The sequence below is a fragment of the Lycium ferocissimum genome, unplaced genomic scaffold, assembly GCF_029784015.1.
Source record: "Lycium ferocissimum isolate CSIRO_LF1 unplaced genomic scaffold, AGI_CSIRO_Lferr_CH_V1 ctg7876, whole genome shotgun sequence".
Lineage (NCBI taxonomy): Eukaryota > Viridiplantae > Streptophyta > Magnoliopsida > Solanales > Solanaceae > Lycium > Lycium ferocissimum.
This window is the reverse complement of record NW_026726983.1, coordinates 10,696-37,110: the sequence shown is the minus strand read 5'-3', so window position 1 is coordinate 37,110 and position 26,415 is coordinate 10,696. Positions and strand designations below refer to the sequence as shown.

The 26,415-nt window shown below is 39.4% G+C and overlaps 1 pseudogene; it reads right to left on the bottom strand.

Moving 5' to 3' along the window:
* Nucleotides 1–477: 477 nt before the first annotated feature.
* LOC132045764 (uncharacterized) lies at nt 478–15,218 on the bottom strand (annotated as a pseudogene).
* Between the last annotated feature and the right edge of the window lie 11,197 nt (nt 15,219–26,415).

Genomic DNA, 26,415 nt, shown 5'->3' with positions numbered 1-26,415 from the left:
GAGAGTTTAATCAAACCAAGTTCTATATTATTCTTTACATCCACTTGCCCAAAGAATAGAATTCACAAACCAAACTAAGCACAATGACTCCTTGTGCTTTCTTGAGATAGTTTCGACTTCAAGTCTTAGCAAATCCGTCCGCTTTGTAGCTCTTTCCACAAACTTCCACTAAATCCAAATCATCATCAACCTTGGCTTTGCCTTTCTTGCCTTTCTTGTCACCTGATGACTTGGGTGTCTTGGCTCCCTTGGATGACTTGGGTGTCTTGGCTCCTTCTTTAATATAACCGTAGGAAGAGGCTGAGAAGGAGCATGACACCTCAGTCCGGTGATTATGGCAAACTCCTTGATGCCAAAACAAACTGGCATGCCGCAGTAGTTTATCCATATCTCATCGCTTTGCCGCAAATAATTCTTCGTTTGAGAAGACCATACACAATGGTCATTTGAAACCTTGCATTGTTGTCCTCGGAAAATCTAGATACATGCCAAAACATGTGGCCCCGAAGAAATCCTCCAAGTCCTCCTCCTCTCCCGAAGTATCTTCCTAAAGTAATCAAAGGGCTTGCCCATGATCGATTTTACAACAAGATCACCATTCAAATCACCTAGTTTATCCATTGGCATCTGCACACGGAACTTCTCAATACTGAAAGTTTTGACAACTTCATCAGTGGAAGGTCTGTCAATATCAGTCCCAATAGAAGAATCAACAGCCCCGATCGCCGACCTTTCAAAAGATGCAGTTTTATCCTCTTCATTGTCATCATTATTTACATCATGTTCTTCTTCTTCTTCATTGTTTTCTTCTTCTTCTTTATCTTCTTCTCTTTCTTCTTCTCTTTCTTCTTCTTCTTTATCTTCTTCTTTTTCTTCGACTTCTTCTTCTTCTTCTTCTTCTTCTTCTTCTTCTTCTTCTTCTTCTTCTTCTTCTTCTTCTTCTTCTTCTTCTTCTTCTTCTTCTTCTTCTTCTTCTTCTTCTTCTTCTTCTTCTTCTTCTTCTTCTTCTTCTTCTTCTTTTTTTTCTTGTTCTTCTACTTGATCTTCTTTACTTTCTTGGCCAGAAACTCCTACTTGAGAGGTTTCCTGTTTAGCAGTTTGTTCAGAAAGAATATTTGCACATTGCTCAAAGAAGATCATCTAATGATGCCCCCTTATATCTTTTACTAATCGTAGATGATTTCTCCCCTTTTCTTTTCGTGAGGACATTTTATCCAGACACGATATAAGCAAAAACACTTTCAATTGATTTGTGCACCATTTAAAGTAAACAAATAATGAATTTTTATAATGTAAATTTGAAGCATATGTTGCAACAAGTGTGTAATATATTGGAACAACTCCATCATACGTTCCAACAACTTAATAAGTTGTTGCAACAGATATACATCTGTTGGAAAATATCAATACGCTTGTTGCGAATTTCCACAAAGAATCAGTATTGATTATTTCCAACGACGGATAATCTGTTGCAACAACTGGCAAAAGTTGTTGGAACATATGATTGAGTTGTTCCAACAGACTAATCGTTGAAACCATCGAATCGATTCTTGCTGACCTTTCTCAAGAATCGTTTTAACAATTTTCAACAGATTTTAAATCTGTTGCAATAACATATTCACTTGCTGCAACAACCTCAACAACTGTTTGGGTTTTTACCAATAGATTAGAAATGCATTTGCAAATTACTCGAATTGGGTAAAAAAAAAAAAAAAAAGGGCAAGGCCCATTTTCCTAAGCCTTACAAGGACAACAACAAGACAACAACATCTATTTCAGCAATGTGGTGCAATCTCGCATTACAAACACACAACAAGAAAAAAATTGAACAAAATACACGAAGCGCATAGACACACCCCCGCCCATGTTCTTCCTCTTCTTCTTTAACCAAAATTAATCATTGTCGTACTTTTATTTCAAAACCCTAACTTTTGAACCGTAAAAAACATTTGTTTCAATACAAACACATAACCATCACAAGTTAAACAAAATAAACCAACCTCAATCGTCAAATAAGTCTTTGCAGAAGTCTTTAACAACTTACTCAGCTGTTGGACAAAATCCAAAAAAAATTCAACCCCTTTTTTCAAAACCCCAAGGAGAACAAGAACACAAACAGTACCAAAAACCATAATTTCACAACCACATACACTATTTAACAACACAAAAAACACCAACAAGTGGAACAAATAGAGCAAATAGGGGTTTTGTAAGCCCAACAAGCCCTTTTTTCGAACTCCTAAGGAGAAAGAGAACACAAACAACACCAAAAACTGAATTTCACAACCACATACACTATTTACAAACACACAAACCCCAACAACTCGAACAAATACAAAGAAATAAGGGTTTCTCAAGGACCGAACAACAAAATAAATAACATTGCGACAAACCCATGTTATTCTTCTTCTTCTCTGACCAAAATCATCATTTTCTCATTTTGATTTCAAAACCCTAACTTTAAAAGAAGAAAATATTGAGCGATTTTACCTGAGAGAAATGGAGAGCAGCAGTTCGTTGTTGAGTCGGCTTTTGAAGAGGTTGATGACGGTTTGAAGAAGCACATTTAGCGGTTGAGATCAGTTCGTGGGTTTGAACTTGAAAGTTTGAAGGAGCAGCAGATGATCGTGTGTTTTGAATGAAGTTAGTGTGGTTTGATATGGACCGATGTTGAGTTTGAAATAAATGGGGGGTTGGATTAAATGGTTTGGGGTCTTTTTTGTATTTTATAAAAGATTAACAAGTTTGGCAAAATACATTTTCAACCCCAATTTTCTTAATCCCAAATTTAATTGGGTTTTGACTTAATGTGGTCCCTACAAGTCACCTCTAGTAATTTCCAAACTTAAACGACACCTTCAGTTAATTCTTCCCAGTAAGTAAATAGTCTAGAAGAAAGAAAGAAAGAGCCATAAATGGTGCTGAGTCAAAAGATCACCGAGAAATGCAATCAAACAAAAATGTAGGAAGCAAGCTGGGTAATATTCATCAAGGTTCTTGAGCCATCAAAAAAAAAGTGAGGCATAACTAGCAGTAATCTAAATTTGACAATTCTTGCGACTGAAATCCACTCTATGAAAGCAATCCAAAAAAAAAAAAGGAGGGATGTCTCAAAGAAAGATTCAAATGGAACTTGCTCCAAAAAGGTATACTATGACAGCGACGAAGAGATGATACATTACAGTATAAACGGATTAACAGGCCACCTAATTTACAGATCCTCCTCCTCCTTGGTCTTCCTGTCATCTGAGATCTGGAAGCCCTTAATTTTGCGGGAAACCTCCTCTGAAGAAACCTTCACTTTTCCGTTTGTTGTCATTTCAACATCATCATTTGTCAGCGGTCCTGTTTGCCAAATTCTGATAGTTCCATCTTCAGATCCTGAAGCATATGATTCTCCAGTAGGGGCAAATCGTACGCAGTGTACAGGACCATGATGACCCTTGTTGCATGCTGCACTCAACAAAGGCTCAGTGAGCTTAAGGCAGTAGCAGTAGTAGACTAGTAGTATCTATTTCTTACTAACTATTAACTATGTTCTGCATGACGAACATAAACGATTGCCTCTTGCTAGCCAGGACATGGAAAAATCAACTGATAATAGAAATGAGTTAATTTCATACTTCAACTATAAAATGTCAATTGAGTTGAGGAATGTTCAATATCAAGCAATTTCCTGTCAATTCCAAAGAACTTTGCATAAATCATCCAAACAACTTGATCTACTTGTGGAAGCAAGTGCCTCTCTTTTGAAGTTGTAGCAGTAGCTAACTTCTAACCACTGGACCAAGTTCATACCCTCTCGGACTTTGAAGTATGCTTACTTTTTGTGTCCAGACATACAGATTCCATAAATTCTTTTCGTAAAACACATTATCCATTCAAGTGTTTTCAGCAATTCTATTCATCAGTATAACAGATAAAATGATACAACTTCACTTCATTCATCATTAGACCATATGAAGCTTAGCCAACAGTTAGGCCCTGCATGACTTGACTTCGAGAAAGTAGTTCAGTCATTGTTAGAAAAGGTTTCACTTGTCATAAAAAAGGGGGAAAAGCTTTCACTTCATACGTGGATATTGGACACACATTTAGTGCTAACTTTGTCAACCTAGTTCAAACACCTTAATTTCGTTCTATTACGTTTTTAATTTGACCCGTGATCTCTGAGAGTTGTTTTATATTACTGTCAAAAAGAAATGAAACAAAAGGTATTTAACTGAAACCTGACAGTTCTAACACATACCAAGCTCTTCACCGGTATGGAAATCAAACACACGAATCCACATGTCTTCCCCTCCAAAGAACAAATTTGAGTCCATATTTTGGTTCCAAGGATGCTGATTCTACCGTACATGGCATGTTGTAGCTCTTTACCAATCCGAAGCTTCAAAGAGATAATGATTAGCAACAATACAAAAGACATAGACCTATTGAATCCCTTCTCATGGAAAATTCTTGTAGTGGACTTACTGATTTGCATCCCAAAACTTAACACTGAATCCATCACAAGTTGTAATGTAACGACCATCTTGACTCACTTCAGCACTAGTCACTGGTGACTTTGTCTCAAGTGTACGAACTATATCCCCACTGTCACGACCCAACTCCGTAGGCCGCGACACGTGCCCTAGTTGGGCACTCGTACGTACCTTACCCTAAAATTAGCAAAATGTTAAAAATAAACGGGAACAATAATTCAATCAGATCAAGCAGATGTAACGCACGAAGGCCGATAAGGCCGTTATAACACATAGATACGCCACAGTCGTACGTAAAACTCACGAACATATACAGAACCCACACCACATGTCTACAGACCTCTACAGAACCAAACATAATCATATGACGGGACAGGGCCCCGCCGTGCCCGGAATAAATACGTACATATGTAGCGTGAAAATTTCATATCAAATATGGGCTCCGGACAAAGGAGCACTTCAACGGTGACCGAGCAGATAATCTAAGCAGCGGATCCTCAAATCAGTCGTCTGTACCTGCGCGGCACGAAACGCAGCCCCCGAAGAAAGGGGGTCAGTACGGAAAATGTACTGAATATGTAAAGCAGAAAATGTAATAAACAAAACCATAATCGGAACAGAATGTGCGGAAACGAACGAGATGCATAAATAATCAAAAGTGCGTATCAGAAATCATAAGTAATGCATGCGTAAAACATATGCAAAGGCCGGCCCCGCTATGGGACTCGGTGAACGAGCGAGGGCGCTCCGCCACGTCCCGCGCCAAAACACATCATACTTCGAGTGGGGAATATCTCCGAAACGGTCGAACATACCAAGTGGCCACAACGAACATAATCAACGAGATATCGGCATAAGCGTACATGGCACATCATACACCACAACCCATGTACGTATATACCGCCCCCTCACACCGGGGCGCGGCGAACAATGCGAGACATACGCTTGAGAACATATCCTGGCCCGGGCTCGGTGTGAAACATTGAGGCATCCACGAGTGGAGTAGTGAGAAACTAATGCAATAAAAATACCATAAAAATTTCCAGAGACTCAATGAGGCATATCGGATAACGAATCAAGTCAATGAAAACGAACTGGGTCATAGTACGTACCTTTCGGACATCACGGCGGATTATGTCAAACAGAACTTTCAGAGTCGAAGTACATATCAAAACGTTTCCTAGGACTTAATGGAATATTTAAAATGATTTTTGTTTAGTAACTAAAACATTTCTTAAAGCCGCTCGAAGACAAATCGTACGTACAAAAGAGTAAAATCAGAAATAAGGGGCCCACCTCGGTCAATTGAGGTGGCGGACGTAAATTTTAATCATTGGGATTCATAAAGTTATTTAGGAAAGTTTCGAAGCGATTCGGGTTCATTTGCAAGAAATACGAAGGTTGAAGCGTTCTTATATCCAAAAACAAGCTTCATGATTCAATTATACTGAATGAATAGTATTTAAAATCAAACTCGAATTCCTAGGAGCAGAACTATCCCCGAAGGTCTATTTTCGGCCTAATAGGTCTAGGACGTGCCAAACAAAGAATAGGGGTAGCCTTACATACCTTTCTTGTCCCTTGCACTTGCCAAAGCTTCAATCCCGTTTCGTCAGAAATCTGCAAATGGTCATCTTTACCTAGTTACTATTCATGCAAGCTAACATTTCAACCTTTGGTTTCTATCGCTACCGAAATTTCGGCGCACTTCCCCTATAAATACGCCACCCCGAGAATTAAACTCGCCAATTACATCAACACAATACCAACCAAACATTCTAACAACATTACCATTCAATTCAAAATATATCATAATGCCAATAACTCTTATCCAAATATTTCAACAACATTCCAACTATATTCAATTCAACTTCATATATTCAAACTAACATCAATGCTTACATATCCAAATAATAATCCGAGGCCATTCAAATACGATTTAAGAATGTTCCAAGTGATTCATACAATATTCAAGACAACTCAAACACTAGGCCATCTTACCCGAAATCTTGCAACTACATTGGAACATCACAACACATTTTCTTCCTTCAAAATTCACAAACTACATCAACAAACCATGCTTTAACAACATTATTCTTACAAATTCAAGAAACTACATTAAAGCCACATAAACCCTTAAATCAGCCCACCTAATTTTACTTCAACTTAGGATCATTAAACTTCATTTTTACATCATATAATGCACGACGACAACAACCAAAACATCATATAACATTAGCTCACTATGGCTGCCCCAAACCAGCCCCTATACGACCAACATCATCATGTACAATTTCATGAGTTTCATTCCTTTTCTACACACTATATCAACACACAAACATGCTACATTCAATGAATTCATCACCCTTAAACATACATCACACAAGCACGGCCAAACATCACTATCCACGGCTCAACTTCAATGTCCATATTTTCATCATTTTCATTCGTTTCAACACATTACAACACAACTAAGAACACTAAATGAAATCAATTCATCATGTCTTACAAAAACAGCCCACTATTTGGCCATAGCCTAACATACACGGCCACACCAACATCCACATACCCATATATTTCATTGTATTTCACATACTACAACACACATAACCCATCTATAACACATGAAAATAGGATTAGAACTCACCTCCTTTCACTCCCTCCTTCATTCGGCTAGGATGAAGTTTTGCAAAAACAAGAGCTTTGCTTGATTCAACAACCATGTCATGTTGTTTAGCACCTTCCAAAGAGTAGAAAACATGGAAGAGAATAATTTTTTTGTGAAGAATTTTCCATGGCCAATTCGGCCAGGCCTAGAACCGAACAGCCCCTTCTTTTTTTTCTCCATATTTCTTCATCTTTCTAGAGTTTGGAAGATGACTAAATGTTGACTAAGTCATCTTATAATATAAGTGTCATGGTCCACAAGTCATGTGCAAGTCACATGGCTTTTAATTTCATGAAAATAAATTCTCCAAGTCTTCACTTTGGCTCCATATTTCATGAAACACTCGTTCCCATAATTCCACTTTCGACCCCACGTTTTTCTTACTATCCCATTCCAACAAATTAACAAGCAACTTATGCTTTAAAATAAAATCGTGGTTAAAATTCTCAACTTTGCGTCTCTGAATAGTCTTGTCCTTAACTTTTCATAATTAGCTCGAAACGTCCCGACGTACAAAAGTGCGGGATATAACATCCTTCCCCCCTTTAGAACATTCGTCCTCGAATGTTCAATCAACCTTACAAGGTCTTATAAGGATCTCGGGGGGGGTTACCACTTATTCCTCCTTCTCCACTTTCTCTTCAGCTATTCAAGTCCTTACTTTTCCGCTATTATTCTGCTATAGCACCTTAACACCCATCACATCTTCGGCACGCAACCTGCTTACCCTACGAGTAATGCGACGAGGTCCAATACATTCCGAGTTGAACTCTTCCTTTCTTTTCTTACTTTTTATTTCCGGGCTTGCTATCATTGGCAAATAATTCCGCTACCTACATCTTACTTTTAATCCCGCACAGTAGTGTTATCTTTCACATGGCCTGCGGAATTTGCTTGTCACTTCACTTAGTCGTATTCATTCTTTTCTGTGAGCGTTCACCTTTTAGGGTCGTATCATTTAAGACCTTCCACAATTTATTCCCGGTACTGTCTCAATTACCCTCCTAACTCCAACCTCCTTTGCCAGCTCTCGGATCTTATTGACTCGCCTTGGCTAGACGCTTAACCGTGGCCTCCGGCACCCTATCCAGGATGTCGTAGGGTCGATTATCTCTATTTTTTTTCATTGGCTTCCTCCACACTCGCTTCCCCCCTTTAGGGGCGTACTTGGTATAATTCCCGATTACACTTTTCCCACTTAAGCTTTGCTACCCTGTCAGCTTAAGGCCTTTTCTACACCGCCCCGAAAATTGCCGGGATGCACATATCTGCTGATATAACCATATTTGGGACACACCTGCGCAGACACGTAGTCGCTATCGTTTCGCTGACATAATATTTCCAAACACTGCTCGAACTCACCTCAATCCCAAAATCGTGACACATCTCCTTCTTTCTTACCGGTCTAATTTGCCTCGTTCTACGTGACCTCTTAAAATGTTCGTCTACTCGGTATATTCCAAGTCCCTTTAGACTACTCCAGCTTCCCATTTGCTTCTCTGGCTGAAATTGTAAAATTTTCAGAAACTTCCCAGGGGGTCACCCATCATGGAATTGTTCTCACTCTAGCACGCTTAACTTCAGAATTCCGGTGAAATACAATGCTTTAACGCCAGTCTGACAGCGTCCCCCGCACTGTATAACCTTCAGTACACAATCTGGAGTAAATTGAAGCCTTATCAGATTTCTCAGGCGCTCTCGTAACTCAATTACTATTTTGCCCCCGCACTCTTATCCTAACCACGCTATTATTTCTCCTCGCCACAACTCGTCATAATTTACTCATGCTTATCAATTCCGTCGGTACCTTAATATAATATGCTATCAAGATTTGCCAACCTCCTTTAACTCATTTCTCAATGTCACAATCCTTTTTCGAATTCTTTTTACCATATCATATTTTTTTCCTAGGTCCACCATACTTGCAACTTAGGCGTATTCTGTCTTTACCATTAACACGACCTTTCACGACATATTACAAATCCCTACCTTATTCTCGTTTTATTCCGGGAAAATTTCGCGCAGTTTCCTCTATATTTCTGACTATCGCAAAACCTGTACACAGGAAATACCAACACTGCCTCACAGGGCCAACAACATATATATACATATCACACCAAATCACAGCCACACAGGGCTCCCAGCATTGACAATAACATGAAAATAGGGAATTTTACCTCGTATGTCCATCTTGGACTGAACCTGTTGCGCTTTTCTGCTTACTTTTCCTTTCCAAATTTTTTTTTTTTTGACTTTACATTTCGATGCTGTATTCGGCATATACCTCTCGTGCCGTTGCTTACCTGCGTGCTTTATAACCTCCAGTATGGTCAATCGTTTCCTTCTGCTGGCGTCGCCTTCTGCTGAAATCAAATGTTAGTACGAGGAATCTCATTTCCTATGACTTGGCTCTATCGCACGATCTAAGACATTTAAACAAGGTCGCCGATTCCTAAATGCCCCGCAACCTCCGTTTATAAACGTGGCCTTCGCTTCACACCATAAACAGGACTCTGCCGGACACGGTCTGTAGACATTCCGAGGACCTAACCGCTCTGATACCACTTTTGTCACGACCCAACTCCGTAGGCCGCGACACGTGCCCTAGTTGGGCACTCGTACGTACCTTACCCTAAAATTAGCAAAATGTTAAAAATAAACGGGAACAATAATTCAATCAGATCAAGCAGATGTAACGCACGAAGGGCCGATAAGGCCGTTATAACACATAGATACGCCACGGTCGTACGTAAAACTCACGAACATATACAGAACCCACACCACATGTCTACAGACCTCTACAGAACCAAACATAATCATATGACGGGACAGGGCCCCGCCGTACCCAGAATAAATACGTACATATGTAGCAGAAAATTTCATATCAAATACGGGCTCTAGGACAAAGCGAGCACTTCAACAACCGAGCGTATAATCTAAGCAATGGATCCTCAAATCGCCGTCGTCGTATACGCGCGGCACGAAACGCACCCCGAAGAAAGGGGTCGGTGGGAAAATGTACCGAATATGTAAAGCGTAAAATGTAATAAACAAAACCATAATCGGAACAGAATGTGCGGAAACGAACGAGATGCATAAATAATCAAAAGTGCGTATCAGAAATCATAAGTAATGCATGCAGAAAACATATGCAAAGGCCGGCCCCGCTATGGGACTCGGTGAACGAAGCGAGGGCGCTCCCTTCGTCCCGCGCCAAAACACATCATACTTGAGTGGGGAATATCTCCGAAACAGATCGTAACATACCAAGTGGCCACAACGAACATAATCACGGATATCGCATAAGCGTACATGGCACATCATACACCACAACCCATGTACGTATATACCGCCCCCTCACACCGGGCGCGGCGAACAATGCAGACATACGCTTGAGAACATATCCTGGCCCGGGCTCAGTGGGAAACATTGAGGCATCCACGAGTGGAGTAGTGAGAAACTAATGCAATAAAAATACCATAAAAATTTCCAGAGACTCAATGAGGCATATCGGATAACGAATCAAGTCAATGAAAACGAACTGGGTCATAGTACGTACCTTTCGGACATCACGGCGGATTATGTCAAAACGTAACTTTCGTAGTCGAAGTACATATCAAAACGTTTCCTAGGACTTAATGGAATATTTAAAATGATTTTTGTTTAGTAACTAAAACATTTCTTAAAGCCGCTCGAAGACAAATCGTACGTACAAAAGAGTAAAATCGAGAATAAGGGGCCCACCTCGGTCAATTGAGGTGGCGGACGTAAATTTTAATCATTGGGCTTCATAAAGTTATTTAGGAAAGTTTCGAAGCGATTCGGGTTCATTTGCAAGAAATACGAAGGTTGAAGCGTTCTTATATCCAAAAACAAGCTTCATGATTCAATTATACTGAATGAATAGTATTTAAAATCAAACTCGAATTCCTAGGAGCAGAATTATCCCCGAAGGTCTGTTTTCGGCCTAATAGGTCTAGGACGTGCCAAACAAAGAATAGGGGTAGCTTTACATACCTTTCTTGTCCCTTGCACTTGCCAAAGCTTCAATCCCGTTTCGTCAGAAATCTGCAAATGGTCATCTTTACCTAGTTACTATTCATGCAAGCTAACATTTCAACCTTTGGTTTCTATCTGGCTACCGAAATTTCGGCAGCACTTCCCCTATAAATACGCCACCCCGAGAATTAAACTCGGCCAATTACATCAACACAATACCAACCAAACATTCTAACAACATTACCATTCAATTCAAAATATATCATAATGCCAATAACTCTTATCCAAATATTTCAACAACATTCCAACTATATTCAATTCAACTTCATATATTCAAACTAACATCAATGCTTACATATCCAAATAATAATCCGAGGCCATTCAAATACGATTTAAGAATGTTCCAAGTGATTCATACAATATTCAAGACAACTCAAACACTAGGCCATCTTACCCGAAATCTTGCAACTACATTGGAACATCACAACACATTTTCTTCCTTCAAAATTCACAAACTACATCAACAAACCATGCTTTAACAACATTATTCTTACAAATTCAAGAAACTACATTAAAGCCACATAAACCCTTAAATCAGCCCACCTAATTTTACTTCAACTTAGGATCATTAAACTTCATTTTTACATCATATAATGCACGACGACAACAACCAAAACATCATATAACATTAGCTCACTATGGCTGCCCCAAACCAGCCCCTATACGACCAACATCATCATGTACAATTTCATGAGTTTCATTCCTTTTCTACACACTATATCAACACACAAACATGCTACATTCAATGAATTCATCACCCTTAAACATACATCACACAAGCACGGCCAAACATCACTATCCACTACTCAACTTCAATGTCCATATTTTCATCATTTTCATTCGTTTCAACACATTACAACACAACTAAGAACACTAAATGAAATCAATTCATCATGTCTTACAAAAACAGCCCACTATTTGGCCATAGCCTAACATACACGGCCACACCAACATCCACATACCCATATATTTCATTGTATTTCACATACTACAACACACATAACCCATCTATAACACATGAAAATAGGATTAGAACTCACCTCCTTTCACTCCCTCCTTCATTCGGCTAGGATGAAGTTTTGCAAAAACAAGAGCTTTGCTTGATTCAACAACCATGTCATGTTGTTTAGCACCTTCCAAAGAGTAGAAAACATGGAAGAGAATAATTTTTTTGTGAAGAATTCTCCATGGCCAATTCGGCCAGCCCTCAACCGAACAGCTCCTCTTTGTTTTTCTCCATATTTCTTCATCTTTCTAGAGTTTGGAAGATGACTAAATGTTGACTAAGTCATCTTATAATATAAGTGTCATGGTCCACAAGTCATGTGCAAGTCACATGGCTTTTAATTTCATGAAAATAAATTCTCCAAGTCTTCACTTTGGCTCCATATTTCATGAAACACTCGTTCCCATAATTCCACTTTCGACCCCACGTTTTTCTTACTATCCCATTCCAACAAATTAACAAGCAACTTATGCTTTAAAATAAAATCGTGGTTAAAATTCTCAACTTTGCGTCTCTGAATAGTCTTGTCCTTAACTTTTCATAATTAGCTCGAAACGTCCCGACGTACAAAAGTGCGGGATATAACACCCACTTCTCACATCCCACAGTCTGTATAGAGCCTCTGTTATGATCTCTCTATCAAAATAATTAAATATACAAGAACAAGAATAAGGTGGCTGTACTGTGGAAGCGATTAGGATTTCTCACTCTTTAAACGGGTAAGGGAATTCAATCAACAGTACTTATACATCAATGCTAGAATATCCACAAGCTTCTTCAGACTGACATCAATATATGAGCATCAAAAACTCGGGGCAACAATTAGTATAAAATTGCAGATCATGTTCCCCAAGACTCGGCTACTAAATGACCATTGTTGTAGAGGTCGTCTCACTTTCTCCTTCACCTTATTTTTACTTCTTTTTGTGACTGCAATGGTGGTGTGTCCAAATAGATCAAGGCTGGCAGCATATTTGCAGCCAAAAACTGTCATTTAAGATCTCACAATAAAGGAACACATGATCACATAAAAAAGGATTCCTGTACTTATGGAGGTTACCACCAAAACAGTTCCACAAGAATTTGCTACTCTTAAACAAGAGCAGCATTGTGTAAACTTCTGAAACGCCTTCCCCTACCCAAAAGGGAAAAAAAAAGATAATGGTACAATGTATCCCTAGGAGAAGTTTCTTAATGAAGAACGCCAACCTAATACAAGTACTAGGTGTAGGTTTCAATAAAGAATGTCAGCCTAAACAAAAAGCTATATCCTATAAAAACATATAAGTTTTCAAGTAAATCATTAGACTAGAGTTTTGGTATACTCCTTATGAACTGAACCACCATACCTAACGCCTCCACTGTCAGTACAAGAACTTAATATTGTTTGATCACTGTGAAGCCATGTAACAGCTCTAACTGAGCCAGGAGTCTTAGCCACTTCTCGAGGAGGTGTATCAGGGCAATTCATATCGTATATGCGCAACACTTTTTCAACTCCACCAGTAAGTAGAAAATTAGTACCCTGTTCTAGAAAAAGAAAAGCAATAAAAGAGGAAAATTGAGCAATACTAAAGAAACGATGTTGTCGCACAAATGTATGTAGCATGGAGCTTGGTCTATATACCTCCGAGAAAGCACAGGCTCGAACAATGTGCTTATGCGCAAACGAATGCAGTTCATCCCCAGATAACGCATCCCAAATTTTCCTGTAGCAAAATTACATTACAAACGTTCATGTATTATGCAACAGAGACACCACTAGACTTGTACAGCGCTCCAACTTTCCTTATGAAAGGAGCTAAAGAGTGAAAACCAGTACAAAAGATCTATTAAGCCTGGAACTCTACAAAGGGAATTGCAGGCGTAGGACTCATCTAACTCATGTGCATTTCCACTTTATAGTTCTAGGCTTAATACAAAGAAAGATTAAGTGCACACTGGCAAAAAACAAGATCGTTTCAACCGTCTTTATTCTTGTTATCACAAGTAGAGACAGTTGCAACTATTGAATCAATTTATCTAAGAAGAAATCATCGTGATATTCACAACTCAGCTTACATCATTTCATTATTTGACACACTATGAATACTGAAATGCACGTGAATTGTGTTCCTAGAGGGTGGCCCTTCAGTCAAGTTGGCCAGAATATAGCCTTATATTATACAAGAATGACATCAGAACAACTTCCAAAGAAAAGAGGAGAGGCAGAAAATTCAAGTCATGACTCCAAAAACGGCCATCAACCACAGTTGGACTATTAGCTGCTTAGTTCAACAAACCACCATGATAGTTGCAAACATTTCTTCAGTAGGCTTTTTTACATCTTTTGAGTTCTGGGAGGGCCATACACAGGTTCATGACAATTTTTTTGAAAAGGGTAACTTACATGGGTTCATGATAATTAAAGTGGGATAGAGAAAGCAACAGAGATATACATACGCGAAAAAGTCAGCAGAGCCAGATGCAGCACGCAAAGCATTTGTGTCCAAGCAGCAACTCCATACTGCACCCTTATGTCCTTCAAATGTTCCAATCCAATCTCCAGTTTCACCATTTCTAAGCATTGGGCTGGAATCTGATGCACATAAACAAAATACTCCACTAGTGAACATTTGAGGCTTTGAAAATAAATAGATAAGCTTAAACTAGTATCCAAATCATTCTCAAACTCAGGTCGGTTATAACATTAAACGAGGTTCCATATTTACTTGAAGGACCAACACTTCTTTTGGCAACCCTGTAAGACAATCAGAGTATTCTTATGTCAGAGATAGATGGATCACTGAATCAGAGTCCCCAAGTTCCTAAAGCTAAGTCGCTAAGGGCAGAGATTGTAGCTAACACTGTCGGAAAATGAAATGATATCTTGCACTTCGGTAACAGCTCCATGGGGGATAAGCCAACCGTAGGCATTCTTTTGCTTCTCACTACACTCCACAAAGTGTAATCCACCAACTGTGACTGGATAAAAAGACAAGGCGCTCTGTTCCAAAAGCATATTGCTCTTTTTTGTATATGTAATGAAGACGTTTATTAATGATAGATAGAACTAAGCTAGTGCAGGAAACATAAGTTACAAGTAGTGAAGGTTCTCGATTATATCTGATGGCATGTAAATCATGTACAAACAACAGGTTGCACCAAAAAGCTATCAAAGAGAGAGATGTAAACATAAGGCTAAGTCTGTTTCCATGTTTGCCTTCAAAATTTTTGAAATTTCAATCCGTTCAAACAGTCCACCAAATAGCGTGGGGAATCATGTTCCATATCTTGTTGGACTTCTTCTTGAGCCCATCTCAATTCTAGGAGTTAAGAAACTCAACAATGGAGTTTGGCATTGTCAAACACACTCTCAGAATGGCCAAAATGATGGCTTCCAAGGTAGCCATCTAGGACATGAAAGCCTTCAACAATACATAGACGACTCGAAGGACTCAAAGGAAGTATGGAGCAAAGACTTCAATATTCACAACATGCTCAAGTAGATATTTGAGGATGGGAGCTAAGCCCAATTGGAAGCCCAAAGGATCAAATGGAAGCTGTAGAATCTGGACCCGGTAAGGGGTAAACCGCGATCATGATGTCCCAGACCGCGATTGCGAAAGAGGATGCATCAGTGAGATCCGTGATTGAGGGGTCCTAAACCGCGATCTCGATGATATCTAGAAGTCCATATTTGCAATTTGGTTACTTTTGCAATTGCGGCCCTTTCCTTATTTTGGGCCTGGGTTATTTATGTAATTAATCATCTTCATTAAATCCTAGTACAAATAGTCCTTTTCCTTTCCATTTTAGGGAGATAACTTTGCAAAATGAAATTTCTTCCCCTTGAAGATATTCCTATAGAATCGGTTCTTTTGTTGCATGATTAAGGTGTTTGCTTATTGATGAATGTTCTAATCATTCTGATCAAATTGGATCTATTCTAAACTTCTTTCTTGTATATCCATCTGTCTCTTATCACCAAAACATTACTCCATAATTGATTAATGATCTTGCAATAAAGCATATTTCTCTTTACAACAGTCTAATGATGTCAAAAGTCTACTAACTTCAAGAAGAATCAACCTTGCTGTAGCTTATGCAATTCCAAAGAAACTCAACATGAAAGCTCTTGTACATTGTGGCAATCTCAACACATATCTCAATGCAAATTATATTTTCCAGAGCAAAGAAGTAATTGAGGACTTCTATTTGGTTCTCACAACATATTCAAGTATTCTATATCTCCAGGAAACTATATTGCTCGGACTCGCCAAACTATGTTGCTCGGACTCTCCAAAATGTTTCTGCACCAGGCTGCATTTTTGAGGAGTCCGAGCAACATAGACAGGAAGGCATCAATATCATTGAATTTTATATTTACGTTATAGTGATCTTTTGATTATCAGCAGCTTTATTTTTCCTAAACCTCCCAAGTGTCCTTCTCAACCAAAAGCAATGCAGACATTGGCTCACTGTATAAATATCTCTCAAGTCTCGACATACCAAAAGTAGCAATTTATATGTGCTTCAAAGCAAATAATATCTCAAGTGAAAGCTGTTTATGATAGTTTAAGTCTGGTTACAGAAAGACCAAGCAGAAGTTGGCACTTTTTCAGATTGATGATTGGTACTCCTTTTCCTTAAGGGCAGGGGATTATAGCAAATTAAGTACACCCAATCCACCTTACCCTAAGACTGAACCGTGGTTACATCTCGCGTACTTGCCCATATTAGTTGTAAGAATCTATTTTTCAGACAAAGTAAGAAAACGATGAAGCCTATAAAACAATGTTCCTCTCTGCTAAAACTAAAAGATAAATAGGATCTTTTATAGAAACTTCTAATTAGTCCATTTGCCAAATGCTAACTCAGGTAATTAGGAGTTCAAGTTTAACTGCAAGATGAATCTTGAAAATCACATTTGGAAAATTACTTGAGGGGCAAACATTGTGAGTATGCCAGGGGAGAACTCAGATCTACATGCTTAACCATAGTGCACTAGTGGAGTATGCGAGCTAGAATGTCTTTGTTACAGATGCCTTTGTTGACTGTGTCTATACTAGACAACAACAACATACCCAGTTGGATCCCACAACGTGAGGTCCGGGGAGGGTAAAGTGTACGCAGACCTTACCCCCACCTTGGAAGGTAGGGAGGCTGTGTCTATACTAGACGTGGTCACTAATTCTACGGCTCCAGTGTTTCAATTGTTGTAGGTTTCCCTTAATAGATTTATTTATGTTATTTAGTCGTAATAGAAGACCTAAATTATAGCTTCCTAATCTTTCTAATAAGCTAGCCCTATATAAAGGACCATGTTAATGAAAAAGAGGACAAGCAGATTTTGTTAAAGAATTGCAAAGATCTGGAGCTCTCATTATCAATGAGGTCCAAGGTTTCTTTCAAGCTCGCTTGATGAGCTTGAATGATTAATAAGAAATAGGGCATTCAAGAAACAAGAACAAAGGGAAGGGGACGATAATTGACTTAGATTTCACAGTCAATCAGCCTATGACGCTATTTGCTTCCCATATTCTCAACAGTCTGTCACACATTAAATGATATCAGCGCTTCACCTAGACATGTGTTCCTGTCTATTTTCTTACAATCCTGCGTCGGATACCTTTCTTTTGAGCGGAGGGTCTATCGGAAACAGCCTCTCTACCCCACAAAGGTAGGGGTAAGGTCTACGTATATCCTACCCTTATGTATAAGACTAACCACCAGAGGAATGGAGGGAAATAAAGAGAAGACATTTCTTGGTAACAAAACCCACCACAAACAAAAGGGGAGAGAGAGCAACAATAGCACTAGCAGTATTAGAAGAAGGAAATAAATAGAAGGAGGGAGGAGCTGGAGCTTCTGATTTTTAGCTCCATTGCTTCTCATAATCTTGTACTTGGAACCTAAGTAAAATGTAACACAAGCTAGCAGATGGAAAAGCAATTGGAGTAGTAACTTAGGCACAAGGAAAGTTGATATTTGATCCCCCTGGTACCCTTTGACTGACATCTACACTAAAATGGGAAGCCAATATCAAAACTCTATTTCTTTAATATACTCCCTCCGGATCAAAAAGGGTGTCCACTTAGCCATTTGCACACCCCTTAAGAAAATAATAACTCCTAGAAAAAAATAGGTAATTTGACTAAACTGTCCCTAATTAAATAGGTATTAGGATTTGATCACATAGCACTTAATAGGGGCAAATCTAGAAAAATAAGGTTAATTCTTTCTTGATTTGATAAGTGGACACTGGCTAAGTGTACACTCTTTTTGATCCGAAGGTGATGCAAGATCGAATTTGAGCTAAGAACTTGAAGAAGAAAGCTATGATAAACTAAGATAAGCTAAGAAAAAATAAGGGCAATTCCATTCATAAGCCTCTGAATGGGCAAAACTCAGTACATATACTGAATTAGGAGGTAGGGACTAAACTGTAGTAAGAAATACTTACAATGGCTGTTAAGTAATAAAGCAAACTACCTAAGTGGTCTTAAATGTAAGAAGTAGAACTTGTTAACTAATTATCCGACCCCTCATTATCTTCACAGCGCAACCCTTCAAGCCCATTGTACATTGTACAAGCTCCATTGGTAGCTCCAACCTCTTTCATTTTAAATCGTATCAATTCTCCTCCGTTAAAAACTTCCCTGTCCTCAAGGAAGGAGAGATGGAAAAACGTACTCTCAGAACATTTGTATCTTCCCAGATCAAAAACTGGCAGCTCCGTGAAGGCAGTATGTACTCTTGAAACTGTTAAATCAGTTAGCTTGATCTTCTTCCTCTGTACTGTAAGAAAGACAATCTTGATAATTGAGTAGGACTGACAACCGTCGACAGAAAAAATCCTTAGCTTGATGGTCCTGTTTTCCTCTTGACTTAGAACTAGCTTCAACAGTGAGAGGAATAGCTTGTTTAAGCCCTGGATATAGCTCGCATATTCTGCCAGCTTCGGCTACATGTAATCCAACATGAACAAGGTCGCGCTTAAAGAGAACTTTTCCTTTAAAAGCACCAGTCACTGTACATACACAAATTGTCTGGTCTGATATATGAACACAAATAAAGAATTTCCGAACACACCACTCCTCAAAAATGCCCATCGGAGGAGATTTAAATGCCATTGTATGAGGCTTAGTGATGTTTTCTTCAATAAATGGCATAACAAATGAGATAATATCATCCCAGTAGATCATCTTTGTCATGCCAATTTGCTCAAACCACATAAGGAAACATTTTAGTATTTCCACTTTGAAGCCTCTGACAGCCAAGTGATTAGCAGTTACTCCAAAATGAGTGACAATTTTCAAAGAATCTAAACATGTGGTAAGCAATCCCTCTATAATTTGAACTCTCCCATTAGCAACAGCGTAACAGAGAGGTGTTTTTCCACCTTGACTAAACAATACCTAGCAGATGGTTTCAGAAAATGGTGTGGCTAGAAGCTCCCTCTCAATCCATATATACCCATATGAGCAAGCAATATGTAGAAGCCAAAAAAAAAAACCTGTGTACTTCCAAACCATGTCTTCTACTAGCTCGTGTAGCCTTTCACAAGGTTCAACGTGAGATGTCCATTCTTCCACGACACAGGCAGCTTCTTGAAGGTTTAGAACTTCAAAATTTGCTTTATGCCCCTTATGATATCCCAAGGCAAACATTTCATTATAAACACATAAAACATTGTGTGCATTGAGCAGTTCATTAAGATCAACTTCGAATTCCTTGTAATGCTTCTGGCAACAAAGATAAGCTTGAAGAACAGTAAATACAAGCATGAGTTCTTTCTTCAGCTCTTCAAAGGACACAAAGACAACATCTACCATAATTCCCTCTATTCTCGTTATACTGAGCATTGTGAAAACCGCAGAACAATTCTCAAGGTGACTATGTTCTGCAACATGTAAGCCAATAGCAATAAAGACGAGGACAAAGAGATTCCTAGCCTTTGAAATTCCAACCGATGAACGTGCATAAACTGTTTGGTCTTGCACATGAACAGACGAAAAGTTTGCAAACCACTTCCCCATCAAGCCACCCTTGTCCTCAAGGGTAATATGTGAACAAGAAAAGAAAACCACACCTGGATCGAATGGGATATCAAATAAGTCCCCAATTATAAGATTCCTACCTAACACCACAAGAATTTTAGTGATAATAGTAAACAACTCTCCTCCTGAAAGTAATTGCTTCAAGTGTTGGTCAACAGAACCATATTGACAACCACTACCCTTCTACGGCATCTCAGTGTCAAGTAAGGGGTAAAATTTATTAAGGTATTGGCAGGTTAATTTAAACAACAAAACAAGTAAGATCCACTCCTTAACTTTGGCATCACCAACTTCCTCACATACGGAAAGAACTGAACTTAGATCAACATTAGAAGCCAAAAGCTGTTGAGGAAATAAACTCTGGACTTGATACTCCTGTTTCTTTCTTGGCTCAGCATTAACTTCAGCAGCACGGAACCTTGGGACATCTCCAGAACAACTGCTAATGAGACTAAAGAACTTGAAATCTATGAACATAGTATTTTCAAGTTCCTTTGAATTTTCATAGAGTTCGCACCGGATGTCATAACATGTTTCCTCAGTAACAGCTATTCCTGAGTAAGCACAAAGACAACTTACAACCAGAAAAGCCATCTAAAACACCAGTTAGAATTGCATCTAGTTTCTTGAGTGCCAGAAGAGACGCATAGAGATCTGACCATAATTGAGTGAACATAGCCTCTAATGTTCTACCACTTGGAAATTCCTGTAGAAAAAGAACAAGTTGTAGTATGGAATAACTCGCAAATAGGCACCAATTCATATCTCGACACCAGCTCGATCTCTGTTGTGGTAGAATTGACTCCCAATTCCAGAGATTCCAATATCAAAAAAGCTCCCAGGCACATTTCCCAAGACCCTTCTCTCTCCTACTTACTAGGAGAGAGGAACACCCTTTTTCTGGTGGCCTTCAGCCGGAAATAACCCCTTCTTTCATCATCCTTCACTGAGTTATCACCTTCTGTGATAGTCTCAATCCTATTCTTTCTTGTCCAATCGTAGCAGCCTTTATTTTCCATGGAGGAAAATAGGATATATTTCAATGCGTGTTTCAAATCCTTCGACATTACCGATGGTCGACACAGAGACATCCGGTTTGAATGGGTTGAGAGAAGTCGTAATACGATGAGAAGATCAACTATGAGTTTGATAAGCATGAGATGGATATGCTCGATTCTCAAAGCTTCCAAAGATGGGAAGAATGTGATCGTGAGGTGAAATCCAAGAAGAATTATCCGAGATCTTTTGTACAAGGAAAACAAACGAGCATGGAAGATATATGAGCATTCTTTTGCGTACGGTATGGAGAGATCGGTAATTATTACCGAACGGCTTTAAATGCAGGATGGAAGGAGATAGCATCAAGATAGAAAGGTTCATTCAATGTCCCAACCAACAGAGGATTGTCGAACCACCCAAATTTTCCAAAAAGAGTACCCTTATGTCGGTAAGAAGGGAGAGTAAATGGCAAACAAATACTCTCGCAGAATCGACAAATCACTTCCAATAAAGGAGAGATACGTATCACAAAATCTCCCGGGGTTAAGGATACCGGAATCTTTAAGAGATGCTTAGTTGGGTCTTTTGAAGGAGAAAGAGGTCCCCACTCGTCGTACATCGTGAGGTGGGTTGTGGTTACATGGAAAGCGGTGTTTGGGATTAACATCCACGAATGGTTGAACAATATGTTTCTATTCGAGTTCCCAAATAAAACATGGCGAAATGTATCTTTCAAAAAGAATGGAGGTGGAAAAAGACAAAAATAAAGCTTCAATGGTGGAACCCTACAAACCGGATGCATACCTATGAATGAAATTGCAACAACCACCTGGATTCGAGCATTGGAAGTACCTCTTCAACTATGGTCTCAGAGGATTTTCACAGAAATTGGGAATCTCTGCGTCGGATGGGTTTCGACGGAAGAAGAGACTGACTTAAAGAATCACATGAAGTGGGCGAGAATTCAAATCTCGGGTGACGGTCGAACTCGTCCCAACGAAGTAGCAATAAAGAGAGAGATGGCATCAAGTTCTTCATTCCGATATGGGTAGAACAAAAAGTTCGCTTTGAAGTAGTTTCACCGGTGATCGATCTCGGTCGCCGTAAGATATTGAAAGCCATCGAAGAACCAGGGGTACGAGGTCGACTTTGGACCTTTGGGTAAAAGAGTTACTCGTATCGATAAAGGACGTAATGGCATGGAGTTTTCCGATAGGATAGAAAGGACACAAATAGCATGCACTTTTCGATAGGCCACGTAAAGGACAGAAAGTAGCATGCACTTTTCCGACAGGCATAGTGGGACCATGCGAGGTATGCACATGTACGAAGAATATTCAAAAAGATCCGGAGGCACGTGATAGGGAGATGGCTTCACATTCCACTTATTATTTCGGCCAAAATGCCTTAGGCCCAAACTAAAAAGTGATCCGGGCTTGATGGTGCTGCGCCTGTGTCATTTTTAATGATCCTAAATGGGCCGCAGATTGAAATTAACTACGACCCTTTAGTTGGTGAAACTAAAAGTGACAAATCTCAGAAAGAAATAGAGACTTCTACACTTGCAGAACTTCCGTCATATGAAGCTACAAAAAATTTATGGGGGGGAAACCTCTGTTATAAGCAACGAAGACATTCAGAGGAAGGCAAATATTGAGAATACGATGATAAACCTCGTCACAGGTAATTATGAGATTGAGGCACAAGCAAGGAAAAGTCAATTTATTACAGCGATTAGGCAAGGTGATACAGAGATTGAAGAGTGTGTGTTGAAGAGGCGAACCAATTCAACAAGACACAGTTTAGTGCTACAAAAGGAGGAGAAGACAACTACATGGGTGAAACAACACATGCTTAAAATGGGAAAAAATTTTGGGGTTGATTTTAAGGGACATGAGGAGGAAGCACTGAATTACTAATGCAAATAGATAGTTGCAGCATGTGCAAGAAAAACGGAGTCCGTGAGTGTTTCAAAGAGGCCAAGATTCAAAGGGATCCAGGAACTTAAGGTACTCACCACTTTTAATGTAAATTTCAAGGGTGATGGGAAGAGAGGCAGGGGAAAAGATGGGAAACTTTTTCAATGAAGTTAAAATTGGTGTCATGGAATGTGAGGGGATTGAATTGTGGGGATAAGAGAAGGTTAGTAAAAAGCCTTATTTACAACTGGAATGCTGATGTTATTTGTCTTCAGGAATCTAAACCGGAAGGGGAAGAAGAGATTATCAAAGATCTTTGGGGTGGGAGATGGGTGAAGTTTGCTTTTCTGTGCAAGCAAGTGGCACTAGAGGGGGAATCTTGACGATGGGGATAGTAGAGTATGGAAAGGGGAGACTCGGATATTGGAGCATATACTTTATCCCGCAAGTTGTGGCACTCCTTCAAACTTTTGAGTGCCATGTAATCGGAGTCTACGCCCCAAACGCAACAGAGAGGGAAATGCGCGGGATGAACTAGGGGCGTAGGGGTTTGATGATGGCCCCCTGGCCGTCCGTGGAGATTTCAATGTTACTAGATTTCCTTCGAAAAAATGAACGTAGAAGAAGAAGTCCCGCCACGGAGGAATTCTCGACTTCATGTAAGACATGGAATTGGTAGACCCTCTGGAGGGAGGTGTTTTACATAGTAAGGGTGATAACTATAGAATAGCATCCGTAATTGATAGGATTCTATTCTCACATGAATGGGATGATAAGTTCGTGAATATCAAGCAAATACATCGTTGCAAAGACCGGAATCCGATCACTTCCCAATTGAATTACAAAGCAGGGAGGTGGGAGCACAACAAATCCTATTTCAAATTTGAAAACTCGGTGGTTCAATACCGATGAGTTTGTGTGAAAAGAATCGTGATTGCGGAGCTCCTTTTGTCTTTACAGCAAACCGCATTTCATTCTAGCTTGTAAGTTCAAAGCTTTAAAAGCCAACTTGGAGCGTAATCCAGCTAGCCAAGGAAACCTCGGGATTTCAAAAGACCCGCATCCCGAGTCAATTGGCTACACTAGATGTCAGTGGTGGTGAAGAGCGCTACCGAGGAAGAATCGCTTATGAAGGCATCTTTGTTGACGGAATATGAAGAGCATCTTAAAACGAAGAAATTTCATGGAGATAAAGATCTAGGGCTCTTTGGCTTAAAGAAGGGATAGGAACACCAAGCTTTCTTTCATAAGGTGGCCAATGCACATAAGAGAAGCAACAACATTGATCACCAGATACAAAGAGAAACAACATGAGGATCCAACAAGAATAAAGGGAGAAATTATTGATTTCTATCGAGTTTGTACTCCGAGTCTATAGATTGGAGGCCTTCATGCAACCTAATTAACTGGTCCCGCTATTAATGAAGAAGAAAACCGCTCTAGAGGGGGAATTTGAAGAACAAGAGGTGTTGTCACGCTCAAGATATGTGCCATGGACAAAGCTCCGGTCCCGATGGCTATACAATAGGTTTCCTTATCAAATGTTAGATGCGCCGAAGCCGATATCATGGCTACTTTTCGAATTTCCACTCTAATGGAATTTTTGAGAAAAGCCTCAATGCAACCTACATAGCATTAATCCCAAAGAAGACAAAGCTAAGGAGTTGAGAGACTTTAGACCATTAGCCTTATAGGCGTTGTCTATAAATTGATCTCTAAGGTGCTCACAGAGGCTTAAAAGAGTTATAGGCAAGTCATGGATGTACAAACATGGCTTTCATTAAAGATAGGCAAATCACGATGCCATCTTAATTGCCAATGAAGCAAAGGACTCGTAATTAAACAAGGCAAGCCAGAATTTTGTGTTAAGATATTGAAAAGGCATATGATCATGTCAATCGGGAGTTTTTTAAAGTGCTTTCATGTATGGGTTTTGGAAGAAATGGATCATGGATAAAGTATTGTATATCAAATGTCGTTCTCGTTCTTATCAATGGCGCACCCGAAGGTTTTTTTTCCGGCACATAGAGGGTTGGAGGCAGGTGACCCCTATCTCCTTTTATGTTTGTCTTAGCCATGGAGGGCCCGAATAATATGATCAAAGTGGCAAGAACCAATAATCGGATCGTAGGCTTTGAGGTTGCGACAAGCTCAAACTCAAATGCAAACATGGAAATCACACATTTACAAGATGCATTTATGACACCTTAATTTTTTGTGATGCCAAGCGAAGATCAACTAAAGAATTTGAGAACTATTCTGCATCGTTTGAAGGAATTTCTATTTACATATTAACTGAGAAAGTCATATGTATCCTATCAATGAAGTGAATAATATGGAAGATTTGACCAGATTTGGGTGGAGAAGTAGGTTCATTTCCAACTACTTACTTGGGAATGCCTTTAGGTGCTAAATCAAAGTCTATGAATATCCGGAATTCGTGATTGAAAAGTGTGAGAAGAAATTATCTAGGTGGAAGTCACAATACATATCACTAGGAGGCAGTCACTCTCATTAACTCGTACCGGACGCACTCCCAACCTATATGATGTCCATCTTTCCCATTCCAGAGGGAGTTATCCAAAGACTTGATAAGATCACAAGGGACTTTCTTTGGAAGCGTAACCAAGATAAGAAGGTATTCCATTTACTTAAGTGGTGTAATGTTATACTAGGAAAGAAGCAAGGTGGTTTAGGTGTCAGAAACTTAAAGTTACAGCAGCAAAGCTTTAAGACTCAAATGGCCGCAGGTATTCACAAACACCTCAACCATACCGGGAAGAATCATCAAAACAAAATATGGGGAAGATAACAATTGGATGACTAAGGAGGTGAACACCCTTAGTGGAGTCACCAAGGAGATCTATACGAAATCTTTGGCCTTTCTTAAGGATACATTCCACCGTTAAAGTGAACAACGGTGAAAACACTTCTTTTCTCGGGAGGACAAATGGTTGGGAAACACTTGTCTAAAGGAACTCTTTCCAAGCATTCATGGACGGGCAAGACATCAAGACAAGAAGCATTCGTCAAACCCGAATCACACACACAACGGCTTATGCCGACACAAATATCAAACGCTACTTCAAACACATCTCAAACTCAAACACATATATATACATATATCGAAAGCCGATAAGGCTATCCGATGGCTCACCGGCCCAAAACGTATTATATACAAACACACCGGACCGGGTAGGCACACAACCCACATATACGTCTACAGCCTCTAAACAAA